The following is a 16,318-nucleotide window of genomic DNA, read 5'->3' as shown; positions in this document are numbered from 1 at the left end:
CATGGTGAGATCTGGATAATGTGGTTCAAGGTGAAAGAAGCAAAAACTGCCTACCGCTTTTCTCTCGATTTCCCCTCGTTGTTCTCTCTGAATATCTTAAGTTTGCTGTCTGTTTTCAGTTGCGTTTCATAAAAGAGTGATTTGAATGACTGAATTTTTGTATGACATTGACTTTACAAAAAAAAAATGCTGGACGGAGCCATGATTTCTAGAGACATCCAGAAACAATCCAAAAAATTGCTTTTTCCTCTTTTGATTTTTTTTTTTTTTACATCTTGGTATTAATGTGAAACATTTAATCCTGAAAACTGTATGTGTATGGGTGGGGTAGAAAGTGCAATGGTTATGCTAATGATTCTCATGCCTGAGGCTTCTAACCATGGTTCTTCTGTTTACCTTTCCACATTTTATTGAGTTAAAACTGTTTAAACAACCTTAAAATCATACTACAAAGGACTTCCAATTATAATGGAGTCATCAATTATAGTAAACTTCTAATCTGCTACAAGTTTTGTTTGACAAGTAAGTGAATTACAGCTGTCAAGTCTTCACGTGAAAACACATCTGCTCAAATGAAATCCCCAGAATTCCATTTGGACACCTGTTCTCTGACATCGCCCACAAGATGGCACAACTACAGCATTCCCCCCCCCCCGAAACCAATGATGTGACCTGGCACAACCTGAAGAAACAGATTCACAGACTCCAAAGCTCACTCTTTACAGAAAAGTGGAATTCTGGTGGCTGACCTTCCCCATCGAGACAGACGTGCAGCATTTCATCCCCTGGCATTTCTTCTGTGGTCATCTGCTTTGGACTGACACTTCTGTCGGACTTACTGGCACACCTCTTGGACACTTCACACAACTTTACAGCAGCTTCCCTTTACGCTGCTGGGTTTCTCAAAGACTGAACGCAGCAGTCCATGGACTTTGCAGCCAGCTGACTTGGGACTCTATAGGCAATGCTCTCTCTCCTGCAGGCTCTGCCCCATAGGTAGGAACCCCCTCTCCTTACTAGGTCCTGCCCCCAGAGGCAAGAGATGCCCACAGAGGCAGGAAATGCTCTTTGAGGCAGGAAACGCCCCATCAGGCCTCCCCTTGCATCACACTTGTTCTTGCTGCTCTCCTACTTGTTCCTCCTGGTCTTGTGCCAGTTCTTTTGAAAATGCCTGTACGATATAGGTTTTTGTTCACCCCACACTCCTGATACTATGGCCATTAGTTAAAAAGTTAAAGGGGGGGAATGTTTGTATGCTTCTAAATTCTGCTTATAAGACCTTCTGTTTTGATCATCACATTAGGTTCGCTTGTATTGCTTAATGCTGTGGTCTATTTACATAATCATTGTTTTGTTCGCACTGGTTTAATCCTCACTGGTTTGCGTGCTTTTTCCTTCTCCCCACCCCCTATCCTACGTACTTCCTCTTCCTGACACTTCCACCTCAGGAGATATAAAGGATAGTATTTTCTAATGAATAGAGATTAGATTGCTGAACTGCATCCCTGCTCGTCAATAAAGATTGAACTGCGTTCCCAGCTCAGCCATGTGTCCCTGGTTGTCTCTCTCCCACCCATGAAGCTAGCCCAGCAGAGAGTAGGGAAGATGTCTCTCAGGATTTTGGTGGGATGGCTGGAGGTTCCTTGCTGGGACAGGGAAGCCCAGTAGGAGCAAGCAGAGGTGGGGGCGGGAGGTTGCTTATACACATGCCAAGAGATAAGAGACATGTCATAGATATCCCATGGAGATGAGCAGAGATTGGGTTTAGGAGCTCGGCTTCTCATGCCCCTAGAATTTAAGGAAGTTTTGGGAAATAACAATATATCGGTTTTGAGATTAGGCTTACATCTTCCTTTATTTGCATTTGTGTCAAAAGAAGCCTTTGGTTCAGCAAAATGATTGATGGCAGTGGGTTGCAACTTGAGAGACTTTTGACATTTGTGTTCAGATCCACAGGTAGTATTTTTGTTTGGTAGTTTTTTCAAAACGGGGTTCTCCAAGTGTGCATCCAGGAATGTGCCAAAAGATATCACAGCAGATTCTGTGTCTAATATCCCTCACGAGCTCTGCGATGGTGGCAGGTTCTTGAAATTCCCATATGGGGCTGTCAGTGCGTGTAAAATGGAAAGAATATGGGCCTCACAGGTAGATTTCATTGGTGAACTCATTAGTCTCCTGGGAGACTGCTGGGAAGGGAGGCTATGGGCAGTGAAGGGACCTTTGTCAACATTCCTAGGCAGAACTGGAGCCGCTCCAACCTGCAAGGTACTGAGGCACTCAGTGCAGGAGTGCTGCCCCCCCCAACTGGAGATGCTCTCTGAAGATAGCACCCACTGGCAGAGGGAGTGGGGGAGAGTTAATAAGCCCAGGGCAGGGTGTGTTGCTGATCTGAATCTTTCATAGCCTGAGGCTGTGAAGACTTGCCATCAGAGACAGACACATGTTTGTTATTCAGACTTTGTGATGCCATGCCAGCAAGTGTCATAATCCCCAGGGGAGGGGGGATTGTTAAGGCGTGGGGAGACTGGGCCCCACTCCCAGAATTTCAGATTTAGTAGGTGTTGGAAGAGGGCCAAGAATGTGTACCCTAATAAAGCTTCTAGGTGAGGCTGGTGTTCAAGGAACCACTGCCCTGTGTGTGCCAGAGACCTGGGTAGTGTGTGTGTGTGTACGTGTGTGTGCCTGTGTGTGTGTGTGTGTGTGTGTGTGTGTGTGTGTGTGTGACCATGGCCTCTCGCCATGGGCTGCTCAGCACAGGTAGGAGGTCCCCTTCTTGACAGTCCTGTGAGCAACGGACACAACACTGTCTCCCTATAGAGAAACTTCATCCCTGGATATAACCACTCTAGATGCCAGAGGGAAAATGATAGTCCTGGCTCTCCACATCAGTTGTATTGAAACACAGATAAAAAGAAGGGTCTAGAAAAACAGCAAGCTGACTTAAGCTGCACCTCCCTTTGAGCTGCAAACTGATGCAGGCCTGCTTCTCCTCCCCCCCTTCCCTGCCCCAGCTGGACCCTGAATCCATCATAGATTGCTTCTGACTATAGAAAGAGGGCCCAGGCAAGCTATAGGCCTAAATGCAGACCACACCTGTGCTGTGTCTATTGTACACCTTGTGATTCTATGGTGACAGCAAGTGGCACAAGATCACTGTTTCCAGACAAGGATTTTACTGGGGTCTATGTTCAAACACAAGGAAGTTAAATAGAGCAGCCCCCAAATGTCCTGAAGGAAACTTATTGAATAGTTTGATCCATTTTATTTTATTCCTCAGATCCTAGATGTTGGATCAGACCCCAAGTTACTATCCTTTTGAAGGATTTTCTGGGCTCTGATGGGCACCTAAATTCCTTGACTTATCATCCCACCATCTCCTTGATTTCCCTCCTTCCAAACATCCCTTAGAGTTTAGGAGTTCTCCTCTACCTTCCGGAATTACTGACTGGGCTGCACTGAATGACACTGATATAGTAATGTGAACAGCAACCAAAGTTGCTTCCCATTTATGATAATTTCTCACTCGTGCAAGTATCAGGTCAGTTTCGGTTCTGTTTCATGTCATCTTTACTTTCGAATTTGGAGTCACCCCTTCTGGTGGCAGGCTGATTCTTTAATAGCAGAGAGACTAGCAAAGGCAGCACCAGGCTATGGCTTTTCAATTTCCTGCTGAATGTGTCATAAGTCCCTTCTACTCACATCTGTATTAGAGCAAGTCATAAAATCAGACCTAATATCTCTGTGAACATCAAGGTACAGACACATTATTATTATTGCCTCTAGGGTTATCGCTGGGACTCAGTGCTGGCACTATGAATCCATGGCTCCTGCTGGCCATTTTCATTTTTCCCTTTCTTTTTTTCCCATATTATTTGACAGGAGAAAAAAAAACTGAGAGGGGGAGGGTAGTTAGAGAGGGAGAGAAAAAGACTGACACCTGTAGAACTACTTCAACACTTATGAAGCATACCCACTGCAGGTGGGAAGAGGGTCCTTGGGCTCTGTAATGCTCTGGCTCTTTTCTCTCTCAAATGAATGAATGAATGAATAAGTAAATAAATAAGTAACTAAATAAATAAATACATCTTCAAAAGAAAAAAAGAATGACATTCTGAGCTCAGTTCAGAGACACTGCTTAATATATATCTGGAGCAGCATGGGTGTGAAAGGAGAGGCCTCAGCTAGGCAGATACTGTGCACTTGGCCTTTGTTTTGCAAAGACCATAAACTCAGGGATCTGGGCCATGAGAGGAATTTCACCAGCTAAGTTGCCTGTATTGCCATGTGCACAAACCAGGTTCCAGCCCAGCATCACACAGGAGATGCTAAGGCAACAAAGGATGAATAGACAGAGGTAGAAGGAGGGAACACCAAATCTTGCGCCTGAGTTCAGTAGTTCTTGAAGTAGCATCTGTCAGCTTCAAAGCACAATAGAAACCCTGGTGGTCATTAAAATGACCCTGGAGCACCTTTTTCTCCAACAAGAGGAGGAGTGTCACTGACAGCCATGGCCATTTTCAGGTTCAAATTAAAGTAATTATAGTAGTTCTGTCTCTGCATTTTTTCAGTCATTGCTAGTATCCTTTCTTGTTCCCTTCTTGCCCTGCAGTTCTCTGGGGACTTCTGTTGGTCTTGTCAGAAATACTTGATGTCCTTGAGGTGAGGCCATCACCTGTGACAAGTGTCGGTTGAACTTGACTTTTTGGAGCAAGAAGCCCAGAAATACCCTTGAAGATAATCATGAAGAGTAGGGTGAATTCTATGGCAGCTTTCTTCTGCCCTGCACACACTGAAGCATCCTTTGTTGCCTTAGCATCTCCTGTGAATAGAAAAGCAGCCAGGTCTGGTGGTGGGAAAGGTATAGAATTATATCCCTATTATCTTACAATTTTGTAAATTAATATTAGATCACTAATTTAAAAAAAAAGCAGCCCAGTGACCCTGGCTCCAACAAATGAACAAATAAATAAATCTGGCAGTCTTGGCAGTCAGCAGAGCTGAGGCGTCTGTCAGGGAGGCCAGAGGAGCCGGGGAGAATGGGCTCTCTATCTCATCTACCTCAGCCACTTTGGCAGCCAGAAACAACACATGTTACCACAGAAGGCCAAGGTGTGCATTCTGAGCCAGCTGCTGCATGCAAGCTGTTCTCTGGGTTCCAGGCCCTGCAAAGCTAGTGGAGCCCAGCTGGGGTAGCTCTCTTATTGGCACCTGTGCACAGGGTAGGGGTAGGAGTGACCTTGGTTTGCAGATAGGCCTAACCTTGGTCTCTTGCAAACAAAGCTCGCCTGTATGCTTTCAAATAGATTCTTGACCTACTCCTGAATGAGTGTTGTTCTGGCAGAACAGTGTTGAGTCCCATCATGTAACTCCATGGGCTGGGCTTTCCATTTCCTTAATCACTTTGCTCTCTGCAGGTTGATTGCTTCTGATGGCAAAGACCCAGCTTTTCAATTGCTGCTGATTCTCTTTGTCCTTCAGAACATCTCCTTTGGTGAAACCACTCATTCCTTATAGAAGCACATGCAACTCTGCCCATTTTCTCCTGGTTTACCATGTCTATGCTCAGGGTTGGTGATGGCACACACCTGGTAAATAAATGCTCGAGGACCGGGGTTCAACCCCTCCTGTCCCCACCTGCAGGGGGAAGCTTCAGAGTGGTAGAGCAGTGCTACAGGTGTCTCTCCTGTAGCACTCTATGTCTCCCTCCCTCTATATCTCTGTCTCTCATCCTTTTTAATAAAAAATAAAAACCAAACACACTGCTGGGAATGGTGAAGTTGTGAAAGTAGGAAGCCCCTGACTGATAACCCTCGTAGCAAAAACAAAAAAAATGTCTATTCTCCCCATTCGGGTCTCCATCATAACCATAACCATGACCATAACCATAATCATTTTATTTATTTATTTATTGGATTTTTTCTTTATTTCCTTTTGTTGCCCTTGTTGTTTTATTGTTGTAGTTATTATTGATGTTGTTGTTGTTGTTGGATAGGACAGAGAGAAATGGAGAGAGGAAGGGAAGACAGAGAGGGGGAGAGAAAGACAGACACCTGCAGACCTGCTTCACCGCTTGTGAAGTGACTCCCCTGCAGGTTGGGAGCCGGGTGCTTGAAATGGGATCCTTATGCCTGCCGGTCCTTGAGCTTAGTGCAACCTGCGCTTAACCAGCTGCGCTAACACCCGACTCCCTCATAACCATAATCATAACTGTGTGTGTTCTTACCCAACAACCCTGAATCCCCTCTGGGTACTCTCTGGATCCAAAGAAGTCAACCCCCAAATCTGTGCACCATCACAGCAAACATGGGCAGGGACTGGAAATGGTCTCACACACAGTTTATGTCAACTATCTCTGCTGAGCAGGATAGATGAACTTGGTCTTTGGGAGCAATTTTGTTCAAACCTATGAAAATTCTTTTTTTAAAAAATTTATTTATTTGAAAATTCTTTTTTTTTTTCCCAACCAGAGCACTGCTCTGCTCTGGTTTGTGGTTGTACAGGGGATTGAACCTGGGACTTTGGAGCCACAGACATGACTCTTTTTGCATAACCATTATGTTACTTACACCCAACCCAGAAAGTTCTTCTTCTTCAATTAAAAAATTGTGATTAATAATAGGTTTCAAGGTTTTAAGATTACAGCTCCACATCACACCCACTACCAGAGTTCTGTATCCCCATCTTCCCACCTCCCAAAGATAACCACGATAGCCCTCACAAGTCTTAGAAACAGATTGCTTGCTTATTAATTCAAGTTCATTTCTCTAGATGCAACATGAGTACATGTCTAGTGCTCTATTTGCTGCATCCCTTCCTGGGTCAGTACAAAAAAAGTTTGTTTATTAACATGAGAGAACAGGATTGAAGGGAGGGAGGGATGAAGAGAGAGAGAGAGACGCAAATCATCGCTCCAGCACATGCAAACTGAGGACCACATGCTTTTAAGTTCTCAAGCTGCTGGTGCTTATTGTAACTTCTTTTTCTCTGTTTTACTTTCTCTCCTTTCTCATTCTCTCAACCAAAGGTGGTCTAAGATTTTTGGAAAAGCTGAGAACATCTGTTGGCAGTAGTATGCACATCCTGCACATGTGAGGTCATGGGTATGATTTCCCTACACTACATTAATTTTTTTTTAATTAAAAACAAACCTCTGTGGAGCCCAAACAAATTGCTTATGGGCTAGAATGCTAGCAGGATGTGGATGGAGTAGCCAGTGGAAAGGGGAAGCTGCAGAAAAAAAAAACAATTGGGATTAGAATTCAATTTGTATCAGTTTGTAAGAGGCAAAAACAGGCCCTCCTCCTCCCTGCCAGCTCTTCCCAACAGGGAAGATTATATTGTAGGAGAGATTGAACTACGAGAAAATTATTCTTCCCACACACTGACACCGACACCACACCGTTCCTCTCAGTTATGCCAAAAACAAATAGAGTTTATTGGGGAGCAAACAACAGGAGAGAGAACTGACTGGAGAGTGTGTTTATGGAAAGATCCATGTGCATTTTGCAGAACCCAAAGACAACAGCCCCATAAATCATTTTAGATGCCCCTCCCCCCCAGTCTATAGGGGAGAAACAGCATGATCTCCAGTGGGAGATACAGACTTGCTAGGTCCTGCAGTTGCCTGATTTGTGCATGCACACATTTCAGCCTCCTGATTTCATTTAAATAAGATGTCGGGGTAGGGGTGGGGTGCAAGCTATGGCACACCTTGTAGAGTGCACACATTACCATACACAAAGACCTGGGTCCCCACCCTCGGGGGGAAGCTTCGTAAGTAGTGAAGCAAAGTTGTGTCTCTTTCTTTATCTCTTCTTTCCCTCTCAAATTCTGTCTCAATCAATCAATCAATCAATCAAGTTTCCGTACAAGGGGCTGGGCAGTAGTGCACCCAATTAAGTACATATAGTACTATGCGCAAGGTCCCAGTCCCAAAACTTTATCAGTCCTGGGCTCCTTATCCCCTAACCTGAAGAGCAAGCTCTTCACACAATGTAAGTTATACCCCAACTGGGACATGCCTGCACATGGAAGGGAACACTATAAGTGATTATGTCAGACAGACAATAGCTATAACTTGGGACTGTCCTGGAACGCTGGGGCTGTTCCCCCTGTAGATGTCTGAAACTTTGTATTTGCCTGCCCAATGCCCTTTCTACAGGCACCTCCCCTCCACACCCCATCCCTATTCTGCGCACAGATACTGCTGGAGAGTCCCCCACCCCCCAAGGATCACAGGTCACTGGTGTCAGGTGACTCATCATCTGTTACTTGTCTAATTCAAGTTGTAAACCCAGAAGAGGCTGTGTGTGATAAGTCTGGTCAGTGTCAGAAATTATGACTGGAGACTGGGGGTGGGGAGCAGGGGTCACTTTTTTTTTCTTCCAGCCTGTACCCTCATGACAGGGACCACACCTTGCCTTTGTGGGTTTGTCAATAAACTATAGCAATTCTCAATGGCTAGGGAGGAGAAACAGCACAGAGGATTCTCCAGCCTGAGTCTGCTAAAACCACAGAGGAGCGCTCTCTGATCTAGTAATTCCAAGTCTGTAAATGTATCCACCAGTTGTACTTAGATATTTGCAAAACTACATATGTAGGGATTTTCAGTGAATTTGGGTTCCACTTAAAAAAGATTGGCCAAAAAAAAAAATCCTCAATGTTGACCACTAGGGAGTTTATTAATAAATTATATATGAGGCAGGGGAGATAGCATATGGTTATGCAAAAAGACTCTCTTGCGTGAAGTTATGAGGTCCCAGGTTCAATCCCCTGCTTTACCATAAGCCAGACCTGAGCAGTACACTGTTAAAAAAAAAAAGGCATATAATATATATATATATATATATATATATACACATATATATGCCTAAAGTATAAAAATAAGAACGTAGAAAGGGAATTTTAGTGGTAGTAAGCAATGTATTAATATATCAATACACAGCAAGCAAAAAAAAGCAAGGAAGAATATACATTGCATCTATAGTTTGTATACAAGATTACACCATGAGGCAGAAGATTGTGAGTGTGTGGTTTTATTCATATATACATAATATGATAAGAATAGTAAAGATTGCTTCCAGGGAGAGAAACTGGATGGCTGGGGGGCTAGTTCTGGGAATCCTTATGCCAAAGTCTTTCATACTGAGTATTGTCTATGGGCCAACTACTGGATTACATGTAGGCTCCAAGTCAGCTACATTTTTTCAATTAAAAAAATTTTTAAATGTTTTTAAAAATTGTTTTTTATATTTAGGTTTTCATTGGATAGAGACAGCCAGAAATGAGAGGGAAGGGGGAGCTAGAAAGAGAGACAGAGACACCTGTAGCATTGTTTCACCACTTGCAAAGCTTTCCCCCTGAAGGTGGTGACCTGGATCCTTGTGCATTGTAACGAGTGCACTCAACCCAATATCTTCTACCTAAAAGCTATCATATACCCCAGACATCTTAAATTTGTTTGCTTATTTTCTGTATAGGTTGTAAATTCCCATGGTTCAACAATGCAGTTTGATAAATGAAAAGAAACTGACAGAAGAAAGAGTGAAAAGAATGAAATACAAAAATGAAGTGAAATAGTTGTCATGATAATGGGATGAGGCAAATATTGATGGAGAGGCGAGGATGGGTCCTGGGATCCTACAGTTCTGAGATCTAGACTGGTTGGTTTCTTGCCTGGATAAGTGCATGAGTCCTTCTTGTCTTGGTGTACAAAGGATTGATGCTGTCTGCCTTTAGGACTACTTCTGTGTGAATGAAATAACTCAAGGAAAATGCCTAGCAAGATGCAGGACACACAGTGAATGCTTTATAGATGTTGATCTTTAGAGAGATTCAGTAAAATCCTGGAAGAATGAGAACTTTACAGTCTGGGTAAAGTACAGGGGAAGGTCCTTTGAATTCAAAGGACTGTAACAACTGGGTAAGATAAGAAAGAGAAAGATAACTTGGAATTCTCATGAAAACCACTCAGAGGTGTCGTATGCTTTACATTGGTTTGTTCTAGCCCTCCCCCGCCAAGAGAATTGGATCAGCCCAGTTAATTTCGCAGCCCGCTTGGCCCCGCCCCAAGGAACGCCGGGAGAGGGTTCCTGAGTTTGAGAGTGCCAGAGTTTCAGAGGGTTCCCCAGTAGGAGAGTTCCAGAGTTCCAGAGTAAGAGAGAGTTCCTGAGTTCGAAAGTAAGAGAGAGTGCTTGCGCCGCTGCAAAGAGACAGCAGAGTTCTGTTTGGTGATTAGTTTGTCTTAGTTTATGAATCGTTGTTCCTGAATAAAGAAATACAGCTTCCCTGCCCAGCCGTTGTCTCCGCGTCTCTGTTACCCGCCTGTGAAGCTAGCCCGTCCAGCCAGAGCCCGCCGAATTTTAACAACACAGAGGAATGAAGTGATTCTCTCTTGTGACTGTGTGCCACTGCCAAGGTCCAGGTCTCCTCTTTCTTTGTTTCTTTCTTCCTTTTTGACTTGTTACATTTCTTAAATCCTTTTCCTCCCACCTTCTCCTCTACCTCTTCTTTTTCTTACTACCAGAAGATAGCATTAGATTCTATTGAAATGATCACCATTCTTGTCCAGGTTTCTTAAAATGTTATTTACTTTTTCTGAAACAGCAATGTTTCAGAGATTTAAGACCTAGAAAGAGTATCAATTTAAATTGTAAGCAAGGAGAACAAGTGTTAAGTTACCCCCTGAGATAGCATGGAAAAATAAATAATAACAACATCTGCTTGTGTATGGAGTGCCTGACGACGCTTCACAAGTAGTTTAATCAATTTTTACAACTGCAAGGCAGATGTCTTACAGATTAAAAAAAAAAAAAAAAAATCAAGCCAGAGAGCTTCAGTGTCTATACTCAATGGGACTAGGACAGGAGTCCAAATCCAAATTCAAAGACTAGATTCCCTCCAAAGCTCCTTGGATTTTTTTTTCTGGTCTTCAGTCTCTAGTTGTATGACTGCAGTGGTAATTGCAATATTCAATCCTGGAAGCTGTAGTCATTTATTCTCAACAGAAAAGAGCAACTGGGCCAGGTCATTTATGTAAATAAAAGGAAATGACACTACTACTCCTTCTTTGTTGGTTTGCAGAGTGGAATTCTATTTAATAGATGCCACAGTTTTTAATAGCTTATTAAAGTACATGAAAGACACAAGAATGCCTTTGATTCCTGAGGGCTCCAGTAATGATTAATACAGAATCAGTGAATCCCCAGCCTAACCTCGTTCTGTTTCTAATGCCCCAGGTCATGCAGCTGACCTCTTTCTGTTATTCCTTTGGCTTAAACCTACTTCTGTAGTCACATCACCATACAGAAAAACATGGAGAGTCTATTTTCCACACTCGGGGAAAAAACGTATAGCTTTGAGGATTAAACAACTCTTGCACATATTTTACTTATTTGGTCTCCTATTAACTTAAAGCAATTGTCTAGGAGGCTGTAAGCTTTTAAGCTGGTGGCCTGTTTTAAATGCTGAGATGCATGCTTTGATATTTCAAGTATGACTTGTAAGACACAACAGTTTTTGAAATCGAACTGTGGACATGTTTGAGTGCAGCTATAATTGGGACAACTTCTTAGGGTGCTTCTTTGCTTGAAAGAGAACAGATCCAAATGCGATAGCTTTGATTGCTTACTCTTTGTTTTAAATGTTTATGAAATGTTTCTGCTTTATAATGAATATCTAATATAATTTCATCATTGATGTACACATTACACACAGTTTCTCTCTCTCTCTCTCCTTCTTAGGAAATTTCTGAGGTAATTTTTCTCTTGTGGGGAGTGGGGTAAGGAGGAAGAGAGAAAATTTAAGAGGAGGGCATTTATGGTCTCTTTGTTAGAATTTCAGTTTGTTTGTTGTGGAAACGCCTTCAGAGGATATTTCTCCAAAGCTTTCACTTTGCAGAGAATGTAAATGTCATTCAGGGAGGAGAGGTGACTGAGCCAAGGTCACATAGCTGCTTGGGGGAAGGGGACTGGGTTCTATTTCTTCTGATACTTCACTTGAGATCTATTAGATTGATCAGTGGAAGCAAGTATGAAACAATTTGTGGCAAAGTTGCCCCTTTGAAACAAGGTCCCTCTGTTTCTTTTTTTCTTTTTATACTTTTATATTACAGAAATATTGACAGGGGTTTGAATCCACACCATTCACACCACCAGAGTTCTGAATCTTCACTCTCCCCACTGCAATCCACCCCAGTTCCCCTGAAGTTGTAGACATGGGCCAACCATCTTCTCTACAACTGTCTGTCCACATTTATACATAGCTGCCCCTTCTTTTTCTGATTAAATCCTCTCTTCCTCTCTAAGACACTCATAACATCATATGTTATGATGCTACCTCCATATGTCCCTCTCCTTTTCCTTCTCTCTCTCTTGAGTGCTGATGGAGCTGGAGTGCAGAGTCCCCTTATCTTCATCCTATCACTTCCCCCCCCCCCACCCCAGGACTATGGATCAAGGTTGTTTATGGGGAGCAGAAGGTAGGAGTTAGGGCTTCTATAGCTGCTTCTCCACTGAGTATGGGCGTTGGCAGGTCAATCCATACCCCTAGCCTTTTCCAGTCTTCCCCTAGTGGACCAGAGCTGTGGAGATGAGAGGATCAAGGACACATTGGTGAGGGCATCTGCCAAAGGAAGTTGGGATGGAGTCATGGTAGTATCTGTAACTTGGTGTCTGGAAGGTGGCATGACCTAAGTTGAGACAAGATGGTTAATGAACAAGAACCAGAAAGTAGGATCAGAGCAGATGAGATTAGGTATTTTAGGGTAGAAGAAAGCTAAGAGAACCATTTTAGGCATGTTCCTGGGGGGCATACAACTATAGTAGTTTTGCTTGAGTTTTGTAGCTAGTGTGAGACTGGATACGAATATTGTCTGAGAAAATGGTGTCAGAGTGAAGGGCTAGAAAGTTGGATTAGGGTAGGCAGTAGCTCCCATTCTTTTTTTTTTAAATATTTTATTTATTAATGAGAAAGGAGGAGAGAGAGAAAGAACCAGACATCACTCTGGTACATGTGCTGCCGGGGATTGAACTCAAGACCTCATGCTTGAGAGTCCAATGCTTTATCCACTGTGCCACCTCCCGGACCACAGTAGCTCCCATTCTTATATAAAAAAGAAATCTGTGCCTAAAACTAACTATTTACCTCCATCCACCTGCTCCAGGGCCCATATGTAAATGCATATTTATATTTAGCACCAGAGCCTGTGTAACCTCTAAGTTCCTATTGGTCTGAGCTTATAGCTCAAGGTCACATCTGAGGAACATTGCAGGCTGCACTCATTTCAGGACCAGTCTTTTTCAAGTGGCAGGGCAGGAGACTGGGGCTATCCCTACCATCATTGCTTTATGGTAGCTGTTTCTTTCTTTTCTTCTTCTTCTCCTCCTCCTCTTTCTTCTTCTTTTTTTCTTTTTCTCCTTCTTTTTCCTCTTCTTTTTACCAGAGCACTGATTATCTATTTTTTATTTTATGGTGGTATGGGGTATTGAATTTTAGAGTCTCAGGTATGAGAGTCTCTTTGCATAACCATTATGCTATGTAGCTTTCTGTTTCTTTACTGGTACTTTTAGTCCAGATTCTCCTGAGCCTCAGCCTGCCTTCATTCTTTATTTTTAAAAAATTTTATTTATTTATTCCCTTTTGTTGCCCTTGTCGTTTTATTGTTGTTGTTATTGGATAGGACAGAGAGAAATGGAGAGAGGAGGGAAAGACAGAGAGGGGGAGAGAAAGATAGACATCTGTAGACCTGGTTCACTACTTGTGAAGTGACTCTCCTGCAGGTGGGGAGCTAGGGGCTCAAACCGGGATCCTTACGCTGGTCCTTGCGTTTTTTGCCACCTGTGCTTAACCCACTGAGCTACCACCAGACTCCCACCTTCATTCATTCTTTTCTTCTTCCTCAACTCTACTCACTTGTAATGTGTGTGGTTGCTGCTGCTTCATGGAAAAATATTTTACAAATCTGCTCCAAATTCAAGGGACATCAGTGAGCAAGGCAATGCTAAATGCAAACAACCAATGGCAAAAAAGTGTAGGCACAAGTAGAAGAGAACTGTCTAATATATATATATGCTTTTGTTGTTTTTTTTTTTACCTTCGGGGTTATTGCTGGGGCTTGGTGCGTGCACCACAAATCCTCTGCTCCTGGAGGCCATTTTTTCCCCTTTTTGTTGCCTTTGTTGTTTATCATCGTTGTTGTTGTTGTTGCTGTCATTGTTGTTGGATAGGACAGAGAGAAATGGAGAGAGGAGGGGAAGACAGAGAGGGGGAGAGAAAGACACCTGCAGACCTACTTCACCGCTTGTGAAGCAACCCCCCTGCAGGTGGGGAGCCGGGGGCTTAAACCAGGATCCTTACCCTGGTCCTTGTGCTTTGCGCCATGTGCACTTAACCTGCTGCGCTACTGCTCAGCCCCTGAGAACTTTTCATTTTTCATGTAATGTGGACTTGGTGGCTAGCTGGTAGAATGGTTCTCAGTCATTAGATAATAATCCAGATTCAGTCTACTATCAGTCTACCTTGGCAAAAAGTCAAACTTCAAACCTATTGTAAAAAAAAAAAAATCAATAGAACTGTTATTTAAAGGACTGCCCGTTAAGCCTACAAAGCAGTTCAATTTTTTTTTTTCCTCCTCCAGGGTTATTGCTGGGCTCGGTGCCTGCACCATGAATCCACTGCTCCTGGAGGCCATTTTCCCCCCTTTTTGTTGCCCTAGTTGTTGCAGCCTCGTTGCGGTTATTATTGCCATTGTTGATGTTGCTTTGTTGTTGGATAGGACAGAGAGAAATGGAGAGAGGAGGGGAAGAGAAAGATAGACACCTGCAGACCTGCTTCACTGCCTGTGAAGCGACTCCCCTGCAGGTGGGGAGCCGGGGGCTCGAACAGGGATCCTTACGACGGTCCCTGCGCTTTGCGCCACGTGCGCTTAACCCACTGCGCCACCGCCCGACCCCCAAAACAGTTCAATTTTGTTAGAGCTCTTTACAGTTTACAGAGCACTTGGTAGCCTCTCTCCTCTCTGGTCTTCAAACAGCCTTGTACGTTATTAAGAGGAAAGACAAGTTTCCAGTGAAAGAGGCTGAGTTTAGAGAAAAAGTGAGTTTAGAACTGGACTTCTAATTCTAGAAATCCCATCTTCTGTTTTTACCTCTCCCCAAAATTCAACAGCTAATTGTCATACGTTTAGAAATGGGGTGGGGGAGGTAGGTGGGGAAAGACTGGATCAAATCTGTTTAGAAGGCCAGCTGGATGATTTCCCTGGCATCTGTTACCTGTTTAGGCTGGTTGCTGTGGGAGTCACTCTGCTGCTCAGGCACGCCATTCCAGTCGTCTGTGATGTCATTTGCAGACATGTTCCCTGGCTGCTGTGGCGGGTGGGGTAGGACATGAGGTGCAAGTAAGCACCCTAGTAACGACTTGGCTGATGGGCATGGCACACACACTGAATGTCTTCCTTCCTTCCTTTCTGTTTCTTTTTAATTTCTATGTGCAGTGCTGGGGTAAGAATTAGAGGTCTCACATACATACATTCTACCATTGACCTACCTTGTTGACCTACTTTTAGTTTTTTCTTTAATGACAAGGTAGGACAGAGACAGAAGGAGAATGCACAAAGCACCATCCACAGAGTTTCATTTTTTTTTAATTGCTTTCTCATAGGGTGTTTGAGATTGAACCCAGGGCCTCAGTCATACAAGATAGGTAGGCGCTCTACCTCTGGGGCACCTCCCTGGGCCCAGGTATGTGGTATGTATACACATATATGTGTGCGTGCATGCATGCATGTATCTTCATAGCTAGAGTCTTTCACATGCACAGATACACTGTTCTGGGCTGCCTTTTCATTCAGATAGAGAAACAGAGGTGGGGGGGAAGACACCACAACACTGAAGTTTCCTCCTGTGTCATAACCCATCCTATGTGGTGCTGAGGCTTAAACCTAGGTCTCACACATGGCAAGGATGGAGCCCAGGGAGATAGCTTACATGATAGGGCACCATCCTTGCCCACATTGTATATGGGGCATGTTTTAATGTTCTTATGAAAAGCTTCCCTCTTATACACACACACACTGAGAGAGAGAGGGAGAGAAATTTTATTTTAATTTTAATTTTTAGTTAAAAACAATTTTTTTTTGCCTCTAGCATTATCATTGGGGCACTAAGAATCCATTGCTCCTGGCAGCCATTTCTTTCCATTATTGTTGTTATTGTTGGGCAGGATAGAGAGAAATGGAGAGACAAGGGGAAGATAGAGAGGGAGAGAGAAAGATAGACACCTGCAGACCTGTTTCACCACAGGTGGGGGGGAGCCAGGGGCT

Source organism: Erinaceus europaeus, chromosome 9 (genome assembly GCF_950295315.1).
Source record: "Erinaceus europaeus chromosome 9, mEriEur2.1, whole genome shotgun sequence".
Taxonomy (NCBI): domain Eukaryota; kingdom Metazoa; phylum Chordata; class Mammalia; order Eulipotyphla; family Erinaceidae; genus Erinaceus; species Erinaceus europaeus.
This window is presented reverse-complemented; position numbering follows the sequence as displayed.